The following is a 17,375-nucleotide window of genomic DNA, read 5'->3' on the forward strand; positions in this document are numbered from 1 at the left end:
TTCCAAGTCAGCATGACCCAACTCACTTCAGTATCCCCTCCCCCTCTCTCTCCAGATCAGCAAATTAATGACTAGGAATAAGTCACAACATAGCCAGATCAGGAAATTGCTGGACTGGATAAGACAAGGAACTATATACCAAGAAGATGCAGGATAAGTCAATATATAATGTCAGGGTCCAGGAGCATATACTCCAGTGCTGGGTTGAGGGTGATGGAATATAAAATTGGATAAAGGGGAAATTATTAAAAGTGGATTTCTGTCTTATGAGTTAAGACAATACCTGGGCAAGGACCTTAGAAAGTATAGCTAACATATGCTAGGTTTGTTCTTGAAAAGGTGGAGAAAAAGATGGCCACCTTGAGTGATGAAGAAATGCCAGAACTGCCTTGGAAGACAGTGGAGAAAGGAATCAAAATTTCGGAATGGGGTTGCTAGAGTGTATATGCTGCCTGAGGCTGAAAAAACCCAACACAGCACACATTTAAGACGTGTTTTGCTGTATTTCTATTTTCTATGCCTTTTTGTATGAACCATTTCACAAGTATAAAAAGAAGAACGACTGTGTCATCCAATTAAATTGCCTTTTTTACTCTGAACATGGTAGAGGCACAAAGATTAGACAGTTCAATGACATTAAATCATGTGAAAAATGATCAAAGCTGTATATCTGATCTGTTGTAATTACTATGAATCTATACCCTTCCAAAAGTAAATAATTAAGGAGGGTAATGTGATTATAAGCATTAGAGTTGTATGAGTGTCTACTAGAGAAAAGCACAATTCTTGTAAGATTAACCTGAGGAATCCAATTAAACTTCTAGAATCGCAAACACAGCTCTGAATAAAATTGAAGATTTTTCTCTATTTACTAATGAGAAACCTTTTGAGTGATTTTGCCAAAGGTTATTTGTTAATTAGAACCAAGTGGAATTATGTCTATGTGATTAAGAAATGAAGTGAGCTGCTGTTACATTAGAATGCACGCAAGAATGGCAATTATGGGAACTGCCAAGCAGCGGTGATGGATGTAGATACATAAAATTTTGTATGCAATTGATTCGATTGTAGTATTAGTGTATCCCTTTCATAAGATTGAATGTAAAAATAATCTCTCCAAAGTAATATCTCTTTTTCCAGCTTTACTCAGGTATAATTGATAAATAAAATTGTATAAATTTAAGTAGTACAAGATGACAATTTGATACATGTATATACTGTGAGATGATTACCACAATAAAAGTTAGTTAATGCATCCATCACCTCACATAGTTACCTTTGTATGTGTGTGTAGTGAGAACATTTAAGATCTATTCTCTAAGCAACTTTGAATACAATACCATATTGTTAACTGTAGTCACCATGCTGTACATTAGACCCCAGAACTTATTCACCTTATAAATGAAACTTTGTACCCTTTGATCACTATCTCCCAATTTCGCCCACCACCCAACCACTGACAACCACTATTCTAGTCTGTTTCTACTAGTTTGATTTTTTCCTTTTCTTCTGCTTTAATGCAAATTTAGTGGCCACTTGCAAAATACAAATCCTCTTAATTTTGTTGTCTATTTTTATTTATCTATAATAAAAATAAAATTGCAATTGTAGAAGAGTCTATGTCTTGGCAATGCCCACTTATTTTGATATCCAATAATTTTTCACTTTTTTATTGCAACATATGCTAAAAACCCTGACACACACAGATATATAGTAACAAAAGGGACCAGAGTTACCACTAACACACAAGACTAGGCTGTGTCAAAGAATACTGTAATTCTTGAAAACTCTTCAAAATGAATTCAAGTTGCATGATTTCCTTTGTTATCATAACAATGAGATCATCTTCAGATATGTGTCTATCATTGAAGTTTTGTAAGTATCTATCTTTTTTCAAATTCTTTTCCATTTAGGTTATTACAGAATATTGAGCAGAGTTTCCTGTGCTATACAGTAGGTCCTCATTGGTTATCTATTTTAAATATAGTAGTGTGTACATATCAATCCTACACTCCCAGTCTAACCCTCCCCCCCCACCCTTTCCCCTTAGTAACCATACATTTGTTCTCTAAGTCTGTGAGGCCTAAATGTAAGACTGCATACTATAAACTCTTAGAGGAAAACATAGGCAGAATGCTCTCTGGCATAAAGCGCAGCAATATCTTTTTCAATCAGTTTCCCCCAGTAAAGAAAATAAAAATAAACAAATGGGAGCTAATTAAACTCAAAAGATTTTGCACAGCAAAGGAAACTATAAACAAAACTAAAAGACAACCCACAGAATAGGAGAAAATATTTGCAAATGATGTGACCAAAAATGTATTAATCTCCAAAATTTACAAAAAGCTCATGTGGCTCAATATCATAAAAACAAACAACCCAATCAAAAAATGGGCAGAACACCTAAGTAGACATTTTTCCAAAGAAGATATATAGGTGACCAAGAGGCACATGAAAAGATGCTCAACATCACTAATTATTAAAGAAATGCAAATCAAAAGTACAATGAGATATCACCTCACACTGGTCAGAATGGCCATCATGAAAAAATCTACAAACAATAAATGCTAGAGAAGGTGTGGAGAAAAGGGAACCCTCCTACACTGTTGGTGGGAACGTAAATTGGTAACAGCCACTGTGGAGAGCAGTATGAAGGAGGTTCCTTGAAAAACTAAAAACAGAGCTACGATATGATCCATTGATCCCACTCCTGGGCATATATCCGGAGAAAAACATGCTTCAAAAGGATACAGGCACCCCAATATTCATTGCAGCACTATTCACAATAGGCGAGACATGGAAGCAACCTAAATGTCCATCAACAGATGAATGGATAAAGAAGATGTGGTACATATATACAGTGGAATAATACTCAGCCATTAAAAAGAATGAAATAATGCCCTTTGCAGCAACATGGATGGACCTGGAGATTATCATCCTAAGTGAAGTAAGTCAGCCAGAGAAAGACAAATATCATATGATATCACTTATATGTGGAATCTAAAAAAAAAAAAAGGATACAAATGAAGATGATTGTATTTGGAGATAGGGTCTTTAAGGTGGTTAACTCAGGCAAAGTGTGAGATCCTAATCCAATGGGCCTCATATACTTATAAGAAGAGGAAGAGACATCAGGTGTGTGCAGGCACAGAGGAAAGGCCTTTCGAGGATACAGTGAGAAGGAGGCAATCTACAAACCAGGAAGAGAGTTCTCACCAGAAACCAACCCTGCCAGCACTTTGATCTTGGAATTCCAGCCCCAAGAACTGTGAGGAAACAAATTTCTGTTGTTTAAGCTTCCTGGTCTGTGATGTTCTGTTATGGCAGCCTGAGCAGGTTAATACAGATTTGAATTAAAAATGTATATTTTAATTTCTCAAAGGAAGGAAGATTAAAGAGATTTGTTTTTCTTGATGTCTGAGGATTCTTATCTGTTGGGAAATTGAAAGCCTTCATAATTGTGGATTCTCAACCAAGCAGGCACAACTCCAGCATTGGAATCTCTCAAGGGTGTATTCAAAGTGCCCACCTCCAGTCCTCTTTTATCCTGGCAACTTGGTCAAAGATATTTTTAGTTTTACAGTAGTATTCGTTATGGTGGTTGACACTTGTTGATCAAAAGATGCATCTTACTCAAATAGATAAAAATATTTGTCAAAGTCTCTATTTGAAAGAGTCTTAATAGAGACCTTCTAAAATGTGAAAATTCTGTTCTAAGTTCAATATTGTCCTTTAAGACTTGTCCTTGAGAATGAGGGTGAACTTCTCGGTAGTAGGTAAGAGCTTCATATGCTGCCACGATTTCCTACCATTTAAAGAGGCAGTGATTTAAGCCCCCTGTGCTGATGAGTTTGAAAAGTTTCATGACAGTTGACGACATTTGTTTCAGATATTTTGGCTGTGTTTTTAATGTAAATGGATGGCAATGCAGAGCACAGGAAAAACTAGATGTGTTGCCAAGCACTAGAAGTACTTCATCTGTATAAAGCGTTTCCAACATTTAGTCTGAGTAGAGGTTTAACGTTGCAAATAAATCCTTCCCCATTACAAGGACACTGTAGCCTCTGCAGCTTTTAAAAGGGCTTCCTAAAGTAGGGAGTCTACTTGGGCAACGTCATAGAGAAGAAAATAGATAAACAACAGTATCTGAGTGGACTGAAAAACTCTCTAGGTTCATATTTATGAAAGTTAAAGTACATCACATAGCTTCCTGTTTTCGTAGTCATTATATAGCTGACCTGTGTCAAGGTACTATACAAATATATTCTCAGTTCTGGAAGGAACGATGCCATTTGACTGCCGCATCGCTTTAATGTTTTTCTCTGCTCTAAGACATAAACCAGATTGACCATGTAGAATACACATGGCATAACCACTAATCTACATTCAAAGTAATTTCCTAAGTACTAATATGGCAATGATCTGAAATGATTTTAGCCTCTGCTCTTATATACATTTACCTATTTAAAATATGTATCAAACTGTCCAAAAAAATTGGGCACAAATAAGTAGATTGGGATTTTTTGTGAAAGACTACCTCAAAATCTTGAGTCATAGCATGGGGGGCGGTTAAATACTGAAAGCATACCTGTGGTTCAGCCATCACTGTCATCCAAACAGATCTGCTCTATTCCTCTCCATAATTTCTAATGCTTACCAGGATTAAAACATAGAAGATACAGGAGTATATTTGTGCCCTTTTGTGCTCTTCTCAGAAAAATTATTTTCAACACCCACTCTATCTTTCCCTCTTCAACACTCTTCAGTTGAGAGGTCAGTAGATTTCCTTTCAAGGTGGAAGTGTTTACCCAAGAGCTCTACACATTAATGTTAACCTCATTTAATAGTTTTGATTTTTTTCAGGAAGAAAGAACATAAATGAAAATCAAATTTGTTAAACAAATTCAGATCATTAGATATGAAGTTCCAAATGTTACTTTATCTTTTTCAAATAATGACATTAAATTTACATTAAGATAAAGCAGATTTTAATGCTCATAAAAGATATTCTCAATCTCTTTGCCCCCATAACATAGGTTAGAAAAAACATAATATAGCACATTCCTAATACAGTGCTCCAGATTATAGGCCATCACATGATTTGTAGGTTTATTAAATAGATTAAAGGTTTATTCTGGTACCTATGATGAGTCTATTAGAAAAAAACAACCTTGATGGGGGGAGAGTGGTGCAGGTAAATGTGATATTCTTTCCACTTTCAACTGGCAAAAAAAATTGTGAGCAGCTTAAATAGATTTAAAATTCCATGAGTACAATGAGTATGTGTTATTTTTATTGATGTGTCCCTACAGTGTTTAATGCTTGACAAGTTCATTTTGAATGAATGAGTGAATGAAGAAATGAGGCTCTAGTCATTTTCAGCAGAATGTAAGAATATTCTATAATTATATAGTCTTGTTTTCTATTTATACTAAATATGTATTTGGAAAGATATTTTTACCCTGCCAGTCAGCTGTCCTAGGGTGGACGTGGTCATGCATCATATCTAGATATAAGTCTTCCATGGTAAAGGAAGAGGCCATAAAGCCTACTTAATTTCACATTTTCCAGTTTTGCTATTTTCTTCCTCATTTTTTTCAACTTCATACTAATTACTGCTTTCATGTGCTAAATGGAAAATATATTATCATGAGGTACTCCTTTTGCTCAAGATATAGAATTCTAGTTCCAGTGGCATTTGAAGTGTGAAGAAAACTAGCAATCAAGGATTCAAATCCTTCTAAAATTGTTTTTTTTTTAACTTGGGGTCAACTGTCTTGCTGGGGAGATGGAAATTTTATGAAAATTTAAGCACATTTGTTTATATATATATATATATATATATATATATATATATATATATATATATATATATATATATTTTAAAGAGAATCTAAAACATCCCTTAGACTCTTACAGGGTATTAGACTCCCAAAGTGTTTAGAACCATTACTCTGATATACACTACTTATTTCCAGGTTACCAGCTGGGAACTAGACACTTTTTAGACATCCGGATAAGTGGTAGTACCACAGTAAAGCTAATCAAATTCCTACATAACACCATTCAGTGATTTTAATAACACCAGTGTCTTAAGCAAGGTATATTTCACAGACATTCCTGAATTTTTTTCAATCTCACACCAGTGTCTTAAGCAAGGTATATTTCACAGACATTCCTGAATTTTTTTCAATTTCAGAGCAAAAGAAATATTTGGAAATTCAGGTTAGTTCTTCCATTGGTAGAGGTAATGTGAGCCAAAATAGTGATTCTAATGATTCCTTTGGAGCATCTGTTAAAATAGAAAGACTAACAAGTAGTGACACTTGGCCTACTCTTTTCCTATACTTCTCCCCTCATATCTTGTGAATGACCTATAGCCACTGATCTGAAAAGTGCCAAAATAAGACTATATACATTAGAAAAAGATTGCTATTTAGGGTCATCTTTACAAAAATCTTAGGAAAATCTTTTAACATTCCTATAGTTTTAAAGGGCAAGTAGTGAGCTGTAATTATGCTTTTTTGAACTAGATTATATCTGCTTCAATAACACACTATATATAATATTTGGCAGACAAAAAGGAAGAGAAAAAAGTTGAAGAAAACAGCCACTACATTTAATTGAACATAGCTGGTCAGGAATTCTATAGGGGAATAATTGCACTGAATTTATTGGAAACATGATCTTTCTAACATGCTTGGCATGTGATTAATTCTCACTTTGAATGTTACAAATTCTTACATGTCAGCATCAGGTTGTGAAACAAAATTCACGTTTGGGAAGACAGTTCAACTTAAGCAAGAAAATATTTTTTTTAAACCCTACTGTGTTGACTTTTTCTACAGGTAAAGTGTAAAATCAAAGAACAAGCTTTCCCCTGAAAGGAAGGCTAACTTTAAGACTTATTGAATCATGAGCAGTTTTCTAAACACAGTACATAGTGGGATTAAAGTATTTGCTTATTATTTTTGGAGAGTGTTCTTCAAAATGGGGAACAGCAGCACCTATGATTTTACGTAAAATGCACTTCAATTGTTCCAGCAATCCTTGTACATATGTGTTTCAGGTAGAATGTAATTTTCCATCACTCAGGACACATCACAGCTTCTATTCCACCTGACTGTGGTGAGCCGTATTCCTCTTTGAGGATAAACCTCCCCAGAGGGTTTTCCAGGCACCGCAGTGTTTGTACCAACTCCACCTTCAGTTGTTGAGACCACCACAAGAAAACCCTGTTTTTGCCACTGACACTTTCCCAGCATTTGAGCGAACGATCAATCTCTCAGGAAAGCCTTGACATTTACACAAGTGGCTTTCAGAGATGCAGCCCAGGGTGTAAACTCCCAGCTGAGGACAAGCTCAGGTTCATAACAATGAGTATCCTTGTGCAAAGCCACCAAGTTCCCAGAGACAGTGGGAGAGGTGTCCACAGCACATTCCTCTCTGCTCTGTGATGAGCAAGCTGGCTGTGGAATGAGCAGGGCTGTGTTTCAAGGCCGTTCACTGATTTCATTCTCTTTCTTTTTTTCTGTTCCTCTTCCTCAGTAAAGTCTTTAGTAAAGGGTAATTTCCTCTTGTTACCATATAAGGAAAAGAGAATGGGGGTTCTCTTTTTTTAGTGTGCCAAAGAAAAGGAATTTCATTTCTGTCACCTCAATAATTTGGTGTACCTTCAGATATCAGGTCTCATATGGGAGGAAATAATAATTCACAGGCAAAAATGACCAGTTTTGTGAGGGAATTTTGCTCAGTTGTGCTCATTCTCATGTTTATGTAGATATTTGGTTGTCAGTATTTCCCACTCCCGTATTTTATAGGCTAGAACTGAAGGTTATAATAACCATCAAGAACTCACTTGCCCCTGGCATGTTACTTGGAGTTCAATATTGTGGTGAAAATGGAAAGTGCATATTTAATAACAAACATGAGCACTTAATATATGGCAGAGACTATCTTATATAATCTATGTGCATTGTTTAATTCCTGCAGCAACAATTATGAAGCTTTACTCTTATTTCACACCATTCGATTAAGTCGGACAATGAGGTATAGCTACTGTCCAAATATTTTGACCCCTAGAAATGGAAATTTCATATAATTCAACATAATCCATATGAAAGGAGGTTAAGTCACTTGCCCAAAATCACAAGATCACAAGCTGGGATATGGAGGAATCCAGATTTGAACCCAATAGTCCAATTTCTCTTCACCCTATGCTCCTCACTCACTCATTTGATGTATACATACATTTATACACACAAGGTTCTGTGTATATATAATTACATATATAGAGATATGAATACAGGCACATCTCAGAGATATTGTTGGTTCAGTTCCAGACCACCACAGTAAAGCAAATATTGCAATAAAGCAAGTTACATGAATCTTTTGGTTTCCCAGGACATATAAAAGTTATATTTACACTATACTGTCATCTATTAAGTGTGCAATAACATTAAGTAAAAAACAAAAACAAAAACGTATGTACAGTTGATCTTTGAACAATGTGGAGATCAGGGGCATTAACCCTCTATACAGTCAAAATCCGAGTATCACTTTACAGTTGGCCCTCTGTATCCATGGTTCTGCATCCTCGGATTCAATCAGCCTCAGTTGTGTAGGACTGTAGTACGAACTTAGTGAAACAAGTCCATGTATAAGTGGACCTGAACAGGTCAAACCTGTGTTGGTTATGGTCAACTGTACACACATTAATTTAAAAATACTTTATTGCTAAAAAATGTTAGCTATCATCTGAGACTTCAGCAAGCCATAATCATTTTGCAATAGTAACATCAAAGATCACCAATCACAGATCATCATAATAAATACAATAATAATGAAAAAATTAGAAATATTTCAAGAATTGCCAAAATGTGACACAGAGACACAAAGTGAGCAAATACTGTAGGAAAAATGGTGCTGTTAGACTTGCTCGATGCAGAGTTGCCACAAACCTTTACTTTGTAAAAACTGCAATGCCCATGAAGCACAATAAAGCAAAGTACAATAAAGTGAGATGTGCCTCTATAATACAAATTTAGATTGTGTGTGTCGGTGTGTATTCTTAGGTATTTCTGTAAAGGTTCAAATATATATAGACAATATTCTTCTACTTTTTGAACTTTAATCCTGAACTATAAAATTTGTTTATTATTTTTCATACATGCAGTCATCACTGGCATTTTTCACCCCAGTACTTTAATTTTGTTTTTCTCTCTTAGTCCACACTAAACTTGACAGCTATGCTTATAACATCTATACTTTAAAAAAACCAAGACTCATTTCCATCCACTCATCCCAACCCTTAATATCACTGCAGAGTGCATCCCTTTTTGCTGTGATTTAACCCTATTTGGGCAGCTTGCCTTCCTGACCGTGGGTCTCAGGGAGCCCATTCCTTATTTTCTTACAGAGACCAGTCTACAGTTATTAGTGGGAACTGTTTACAAGATGGCAACTGATATCCTGTACATATTAGGGTGTACTACCATTCAGTTGGGACAAAATCACGGCTCCTCTGTGATCTCTAGACATTTTCATTTGATGGATTAAACATACTCTTCTTTCAAAGTTTGATGCTATTTTTAGCCAATATTTTTCAAGCATATGTAATATGGGGATAGGAATTGCTTGATAGGAGGCAGATTTTATTCTTCTTAATTTCATTATGTCAAACAGTGCAATGTGGTATGATTTAATTATCTATATAACTCAAGCTAAATATATTTTTTCTTATTCTACCTGCTGGGAAAGGCAGTCCTGTGGATGTAATCTTTCCACCTCCACCTGGCAGCATAAGAATGGGTCTTGGTAGTTCTATTTTTAGTTTTTTAAGGAACCTCCATACTGTTCTCTATGACCCAGCAATCCCACTACTGGGCATATACCCTGAGAAAAGCATAATTCAAAAAGAGTCATGTACCACAATGTTCATGGCAGCTCTATTTACAATAGCCAAGACATGGAAGCAACCTAAGTGTCCATCAACTTAGATGAATGGATAAAGAAGATGTGGCACATATATACAATGGAATATTACTCAGCCATAAAAAGAAATGAAACTGAGTTATTTGAAGTGAGGTGGATGGACCTAGAGTCTGTCATATAGAGTGAAGTAAGTCAGAAAGAGAAAAACAAATACCGTATGCTAACACATATATATGGACTCTAAAAAAAAAAAAAAAAAAAAAGGTTCTGAAGAACCTAGGGGCAGGACAGGAATAAAGATGCAGATGTAGAGAATGGACTTGAGGACACAGGGAGGAGGAAGGGTAAGCTGGGACAAAGTGAGAGAAGGGCATGGACATATATACACTACCAAATGTAAAATAGATAGCTAGTGGGAAGCAGCCGCATAGCATAGGGAGATCAGCTCAGTGCTTTGTGACCACCTAGAGAGGTGGGATAGGGAGGGTGGGAGGGAGATGCAAGAAGGAGGAGATATGGGGATATATGTATACGTGTAGCTGATTCACTTTGTTATACAGCAGAAACTAACACACTATTGTAAAACAATTATACTCCAATAAAGATGTTAAAAAAAAAGAATGGGTCTTGGACCTGGATTACTTCCTTATCAGGAGATAATGAGTTCTCAGGGCTTGTGCTGGACTTATCACCTCCTATAGGAATATCTTTCCCTGTTTCAGATTCACTGTGTGCTCCTTTGTTCTACTTAAGCTTGTGCATAAGGCACCTGGGCAACCCCACTGTTGTATCTGTCCCCCATGGGGAGGGGACAAGGACCTTCTGCTACAGCACAAGAGGGGTGCATTCAGGCCATGTGCCCTGTGGCAGCTGCTAGAAGGGAGCAGCTGGTCATGGGGAACTGACACCCACAATTGAAGCTGACTTTTCCCCATTTCTTCTCCATGTGAGAAAAGCACTGTTTCATCTACTGCTTGACTGCATTGTGTTTTCCATGGAGACTCTAATACCAATATTCAGCCAACAGAATTGTTCATACTTCTACTCCCAGTAACAGACAACAGGTGCCATTAGCTCGATGCTGACCAAAATGTTATAGGTAGAATTTGTATCATTTTGCATTTTACAGTTTTTAATGTAAATGATCAAGACAAGGAATTATTCTGACAAATCTATATATAGCTCATACATATATGTATAAAAAGAAAGAGACAGAGAAAATTATATATTACTCCTGTCATCTCCTAATGCCACTGACTGTCTCAGCCTCCTAATGATGAGGGTTGGGCTTTAACATGGCCTTCATTGCTTCCACTGAGTGGCACAGAAACTTCATCTTCCAAATCCAAACCAGCTTGACCTACAGAGGCTCTTGGATGCCTGAAAGCACCAGATAATACAACCAGAGCTTGTAGAAAAATTGAGGTACTATGAAATGAAATTTGACAAATGACAGAGCCATCTGGTAAATTGCTTGCTCTTTCTCTTCCAATGGACTCTTCTTTGATCCAGATGTTCCATTTGGACTTTCAAGGGAGGTGCCACTAGACCTAAGAATAGCTATGTTTTCTTTTATTCCTTGACCAGCTTGTTAAGACTAAATAAAAGTGTGAAATGACAAATCAAGATGAGGTGTCAGAGCAGAAATTTGCAGAGATATTTTCTTTAGCTTCCTGTAGTCAATAAACTTATTTTTCTTTAATGAGGAGAACTTAAAAATTAATACCAGAATATTCTCCATACTACATATAATCTCTTTTATGTGTACCAGAAACATGAGAATAAAAGGTGTGTTTAGAATTCCCTCCTTCTCAGCTTTCAAAGAAGCATGGATCTTGAGGATTCTTCCTTTTGTTCTCTGGAGCAGGGATAGATGGGTTTGCAGATGAGTGCAGCAGTTAGATCTGTAGTAGAAAGAGCACAGGTACCCAGAGAAGCTTCAGAGAGTGGAGAAAGGAGGAAATGAAAGAAGGAATGACTAATTTAAGCAGTAGCCATTCTTTCTAGAACTTTAGGAAGAAAAAATACCCAAAATATTTTAGAAAGTTTAAAAGTTTTCTGTACACTCCACCCTCCCTAACCTAAATAGAACTTCATTATTATGTAACATTTGATGTTTCATTTTAATGTGATCCAAAGCTAAGGGGGGATCTGGAAGTGAGAACAAGATGACACCATTTTATTCAGATTGCATGTAGGAACATTCCACTCTGGTTAAGTGCTGAGTAATCTTTGCTTACTTCATGTCATGGTGTGAGTACAGTTGCCCCCTACCATTGGGTGTCTAGATGGAAAGTTCTTAGTTAAAGAACCATTTCTGGGTTTACTGAGATCCCAATGGTGAAAAACCTAATGATACCCAGCCTCAACTCTGTAGTGGCATTCATCTCTGAAAATTAAAGCCCAGTTACACAGTTTACAAAATTCAAATACCAGAGATGCTATAGATCCTGTAAAATAATAGGACCTCTCTCCGCCGTCCCTGAGTCACCGCGGGTGTGCTCTTTGACGCTCACCTCCAGTCCGTACTGGATTGCCGTGTCATGATTTCCTGCAGCCTTTGTTCTGCATGCTGACTTACATCTGTTCGGATGCCCACAGTCAGGTACACAATTTTGGGTCCTGCCTCTGATCTCTCTCCCTGGGAAGCAGAAGTCTGCTGAGCATTACTTTGAGGCCAGTAGACTGGTGGCTCAGCATGACCTCATTATTAGGAGACTTTCCTTTGTCCTTTGATGTTAATTCATCCAGAAACTGGATGTGAGAACTCTGGCAAGTTCCATTGTCACATTTGTCTGTATGGATTAAGTTCAGAGTATACAAAAAGCACAGACAATGTAGGAATTGGCTCTGTGGAGCAATAGATCCTGAACAGCATCAGGCCTAAGACCCAGCAGGTGGCTGACAAATTGAAGTCAAACAGAGGAGAACCTTTTAATCTCTGCCTTTTATTCACCTGTTTAATCTCTTCCCCACCCTTATCCATTCTACTCTGTATCATAACATATACTTCCCTAGCTCCATTAGCTTCTAGTGCTCAGCTAAGTTTAGCCAATGCGGGGCACTGGCAGAAGACAGCATGAGGGGATAAGTTGGAGTATTTCTTTCCCTGTTTTGGAGAGATTCTATGAACCTTCTCTGTGGCTGCGGCTCCTGCCTTCCAGACCTGCAATGGCTCCAACCTTCACCAGGTAGGCTGGCTCCTGGGTTGCCCTCCGATCTTTGTCTCTCCAGTCTCAGGGGAACCAACAGTTTCTCAGTGTTGCTAATATCTGGGTCACCTCACCATCGTTTGTTTAACTTTTCAGCTTTTTCATTATGTGTAGAGAGTTATCTGTTCTAAATTTACTCTGCTTAAAATATTATATTGACTTATATACATTTACTAATACTGAACAGAATCTGATCAGCAAAAATGGTGATTACCTATGGTTTCACCAAATGTCCAGCAATTTCTGTTTTCTGTCCAGATCATAACTGATACACACCCCAAACTTGGGGAAGTTAAGGAAGCTAAAACCTCTGTCATAAGTGGAGTGGGTTGAGACTTGGGAAAGTTAAAGAAGGAAATATTATTTAAACTGGCATTTTAAAGATAAGCATACTTTTGCTTGATGAAGAGAAAATGGATTTGGGGAAGGACAAGCTCTGGGAAAGACAGAGCTTTTTATTGTTTGTTCTGTTTTTGTTTTTGAATTTTATTTTATTTATTTTTTTATACAGCAGGTTCTTATTTGTTATCTGTTTTATACATATTAGTGTATATATGTCAAGACAGAGATTAAGAAGGGGTAGCATCTTTTGGCAAAGAGCAGCTTGCAGCGGCTCTAATTCATGACTCAAATCTGATGGCAACGTGACATCAGAAAACCAGTGTATTAGTTTGCTAGGTTTGCTGTGACAAAGTACTTTAAACAAGGGGCCTTAAACAACAGAAATTTATTACCTCACAGTTCTGAAGGTTAGAAGTCTATGATCAAGGTGTCATCAGGGTTGGTCCCTTTTGAGGGCTATGAGGAAGAGTATGTTCCATGCCTTTCCCCTACCTTCTAGTGGCTTGCTGGCAATCTTTGGTGATCGTTGATCTGTAGACACATCACCCCAATATCTGCCTTCCTGTTCACATGGTATTCTCCCTGTGTGTTTAACTGTTTCTAAGTTTTCCCTTTATATAAGGACAATAGTCATACCAAAGCAAGGCCCACACTCAACCTATCTCCAAATAAGGTCACATTTTGTACCAGGGGTGGGTACTCCAACATATGAGTTTGAGGAGGAAGCAATTCAACCTATAACAACCAGTCATAATACTTTGCCATAATTCAATGACATAATTAAAAGAACCAAGGCTAATTGCAGGTAGGATATTGAGAAAAAATAATATTTAAACTCTAAATCAACAAGAGTGACAAATTGAATATGAAAATCAGGTAAGAGGAAAGGAAGAATGAAAGTTGACATCAAATATCCTTTTCAAGGAAACTTGGGAATTAGTGAAACCTTTAACTGAAAGAGAAACATAGGAGAAAAAGCAAGTTCACTGGACTTAAAAAAAAATATTGTTTGATAGATAGGGATTAAAGATATGTAAGGTTTGTGTTTTGATATGCTGAATTTGAAGCACATGCAGAACACTTAACAAGAGATACCTAGTAGGCCATTCGATTTGGAGTCTGGAGCTCTGGAGTTAAACTCCTGGGTTCAACTCCCAACTCTTCTTTTTCCATTGTGACTTTGGACAAGGTACTTACACTTTCTAAGCTGCAATTTCTTTATCTGTAAGATGTGGATGTTATCACTATTTCAATGGGTTGTTGGAGGATTAAAGATATACACCATATAAAACAGTTTAGTGCCTGGCACTACAAAAGTGTTTCATATTTGATTATTGTTATCATGGTCACTATTACTAACCTTAGCAATATTTGTGTTAGGAATAGACATGCATGTCAGTAAGTGGAAAGTGACATGGAAAAGTGATCTAACATACCTGCATAACACAAGAGAATGGACACCAAATGTTAAAAAGAAATCTCAGAAGCAAGATATATTCCTTCTACCTTTTACAGAAGACAGTAAGAGAGCCTGGAGGAAGGAAGAGCACTGCCCTATTTGCTTAATATATATACTTGAACCCTGTGCTCCAAATTATATCTAGTTTATTATTATTCAGTTAAATAGTACAACTCTTTAAGAATTACTAATTCCTCTGAAAAACACTCAGGCATCCAATAAATATATGAGTAATAATACTCTGTTTCTTTCCCTACTGATAAGAAATCTTGTTCGGTATTTAAATGTTACTACCTTGACCCACTCATCACTATGAGAAGGTAAGACTTGAAAGGGACCTTGACATAAGAGCTCCACTTTATTAAAAGTAGTAGTATTTATCCTTCAGTAAACATCAATCACTTTCTTCCCTTAGGAAAAGAGAGAAAAATTTTAACCTGTTCAGGATACACTTGCACCATCACATTTTGTGAAATTTCCAGAGCCTCTCTCTTTCTTGAGATACACAAAGAAAAGAGAGCTGGGAAAGACTGAAAAGGTAACTGAAATGCTGTGTAGAACTGCAGTTCACCACACACGTTGACACAAAGTGGGAATATGCATGTGTGGAATTGAACATTTACCTGTTAAATGACAGTGAAATTAGGAGTAAGCCTGCATGAAATTTGACAAAGATGCTTCTCTGCCTCGGTATTTCAGAGCATAATTTATACATTTTGTAACGTTAAACTCTTAGAATCTTAGACTTACAAAAGATTTTAAAGTTAATATTTTTCAAAATCATGCCTGAATTGAGACTTCTAGTCAGAGCTTTTTAAGAGGGTGAACAGGGAGAGATGAGGGAAAGTGATTATTCACTTGACATAACTGTGTTTAATCGACAAATAAATTACACACTGAAAGTGGTAGAAGCAGTTTGAAACAATCTGAGGTAGAGCGATACAAGTTTAGAGCGAAAATGGTCCCTCAGGGAGCGTCCTATATTATCCCCAGTTTATTTATGAAGAAACTACACTCAGAGAAGTTAAGAGACGTTTTTATGAAGTCATCATGGCTCACTGGCAGACTGGAACTATTCCTTCAGATTCTGAGACTAGGGTTTGTTTCATTATATCATGCTGGCCAATTAAAGAGAGATAGAACATTAAAAAAAACAAAAACATCCCTGGGCTTCCCTGGTGGCGCAGTGGTTGAGAGTCTGCCTGCTGATGCAGGGGACGTGGGTTCGTGCCCCGGTCCGGGAAGATCCCACGTGCCGCGGAGCGGCTGGGCCCGTGAGCCATGGCCTCTGAGCCTGCGCATCTGGAGCCTGTGCTCCGCAATGGGAGAGGCCACAACAGTGAGAGGCCCGCATATCGCACACACACACACAAAAAATCCCTCAGTGACTATATAGTCTCCCCATGCTCCTAATCCAGTGGGGTGGGGAGGATAAAGATCTCAATTTTCCTCTCCATCCACCACACAGTCTAGGACAGTATCACTGAAAGGCCTGGTGGAATCTTAAATATAAAAATGGTTCAGGCTCCTAAAAAGGAGACTTAGTGAAGGAAGGAAGTGCTGGGTGAGTGGCTTGGCCACTAAATTAAACAAAAAGACAAGATGTCGTTTTTCCACTGTGGGGCAGCTGTCGTGATCCCTGAGGCGAGGAAGTGGAACAAGGAAGGAGAAGGTGGGTGAGGCCAGGCGTGAAGGGAGAAGGAATCGCAATCTTACTAAATGAGGTGTAGCTTTACTTCATGCTTTGCAGACTTTAATTAAGATTACAGGCTGATATCCAGCCCAACCAGGTCACGTGGGCCTCAAATATGCTTCCGTATTCCTAAGCTCCCTGAAGGAAAAACAAAAGCAGTACAATACAAAATAGAACGACAACAAAACATACACAGCTTAAGCAATATATAACAACATGTATGCCACACAACTTGATAAATGCGGGAAATACTATTTTAAAAGTGAGAATCTGAACCTTGATCCCTTTCTACTCTACTGCTTTTTAAGGTCTGATCTTTTCAGCATTTCAAGGCTTTTCTCTCTAACCTCTATTGATGTCGAATATATTTTTACTTGCTGGTATTACTCGGGTTGAGAGAAAACAACTACCATTTGGCCAGAAATAAGCCATTTTCTGCTGTACTTTTATAGACAGAGAGGAGAAGCAGCCCTTCCTGAGCCCCTCTCTGTGATAAACAGTGTCGGGATCTTTTATATGCACTGTCCCACCTGATCTCCTCAACTATATCATACAGATGAGAAAACTGAAGCCGAGTGAGCTCAAGTAACTTTTCCAAATGACTATAAAGTGCCAGAGGTTTCCAAACAAAGTTTGCCAACTAAAAAATCCCAGGCTTTTTTCCCCATTATATATCAATGTCTTTGCCATGAATGATTTACTGGAATAGTCAGAGTTTATGAATAAATATACTTGC

This window comes from Hyperoodon ampullatus, assembly GCF_949752795.1.
Source record: "Hyperoodon ampullatus genome assembly, chromosome: 4".
NCBI lineage: Eukaryota > Metazoa > Chordata > Mammalia > Artiodactyla > Ziphiidae > Hyperoodon > Hyperoodon ampullatus.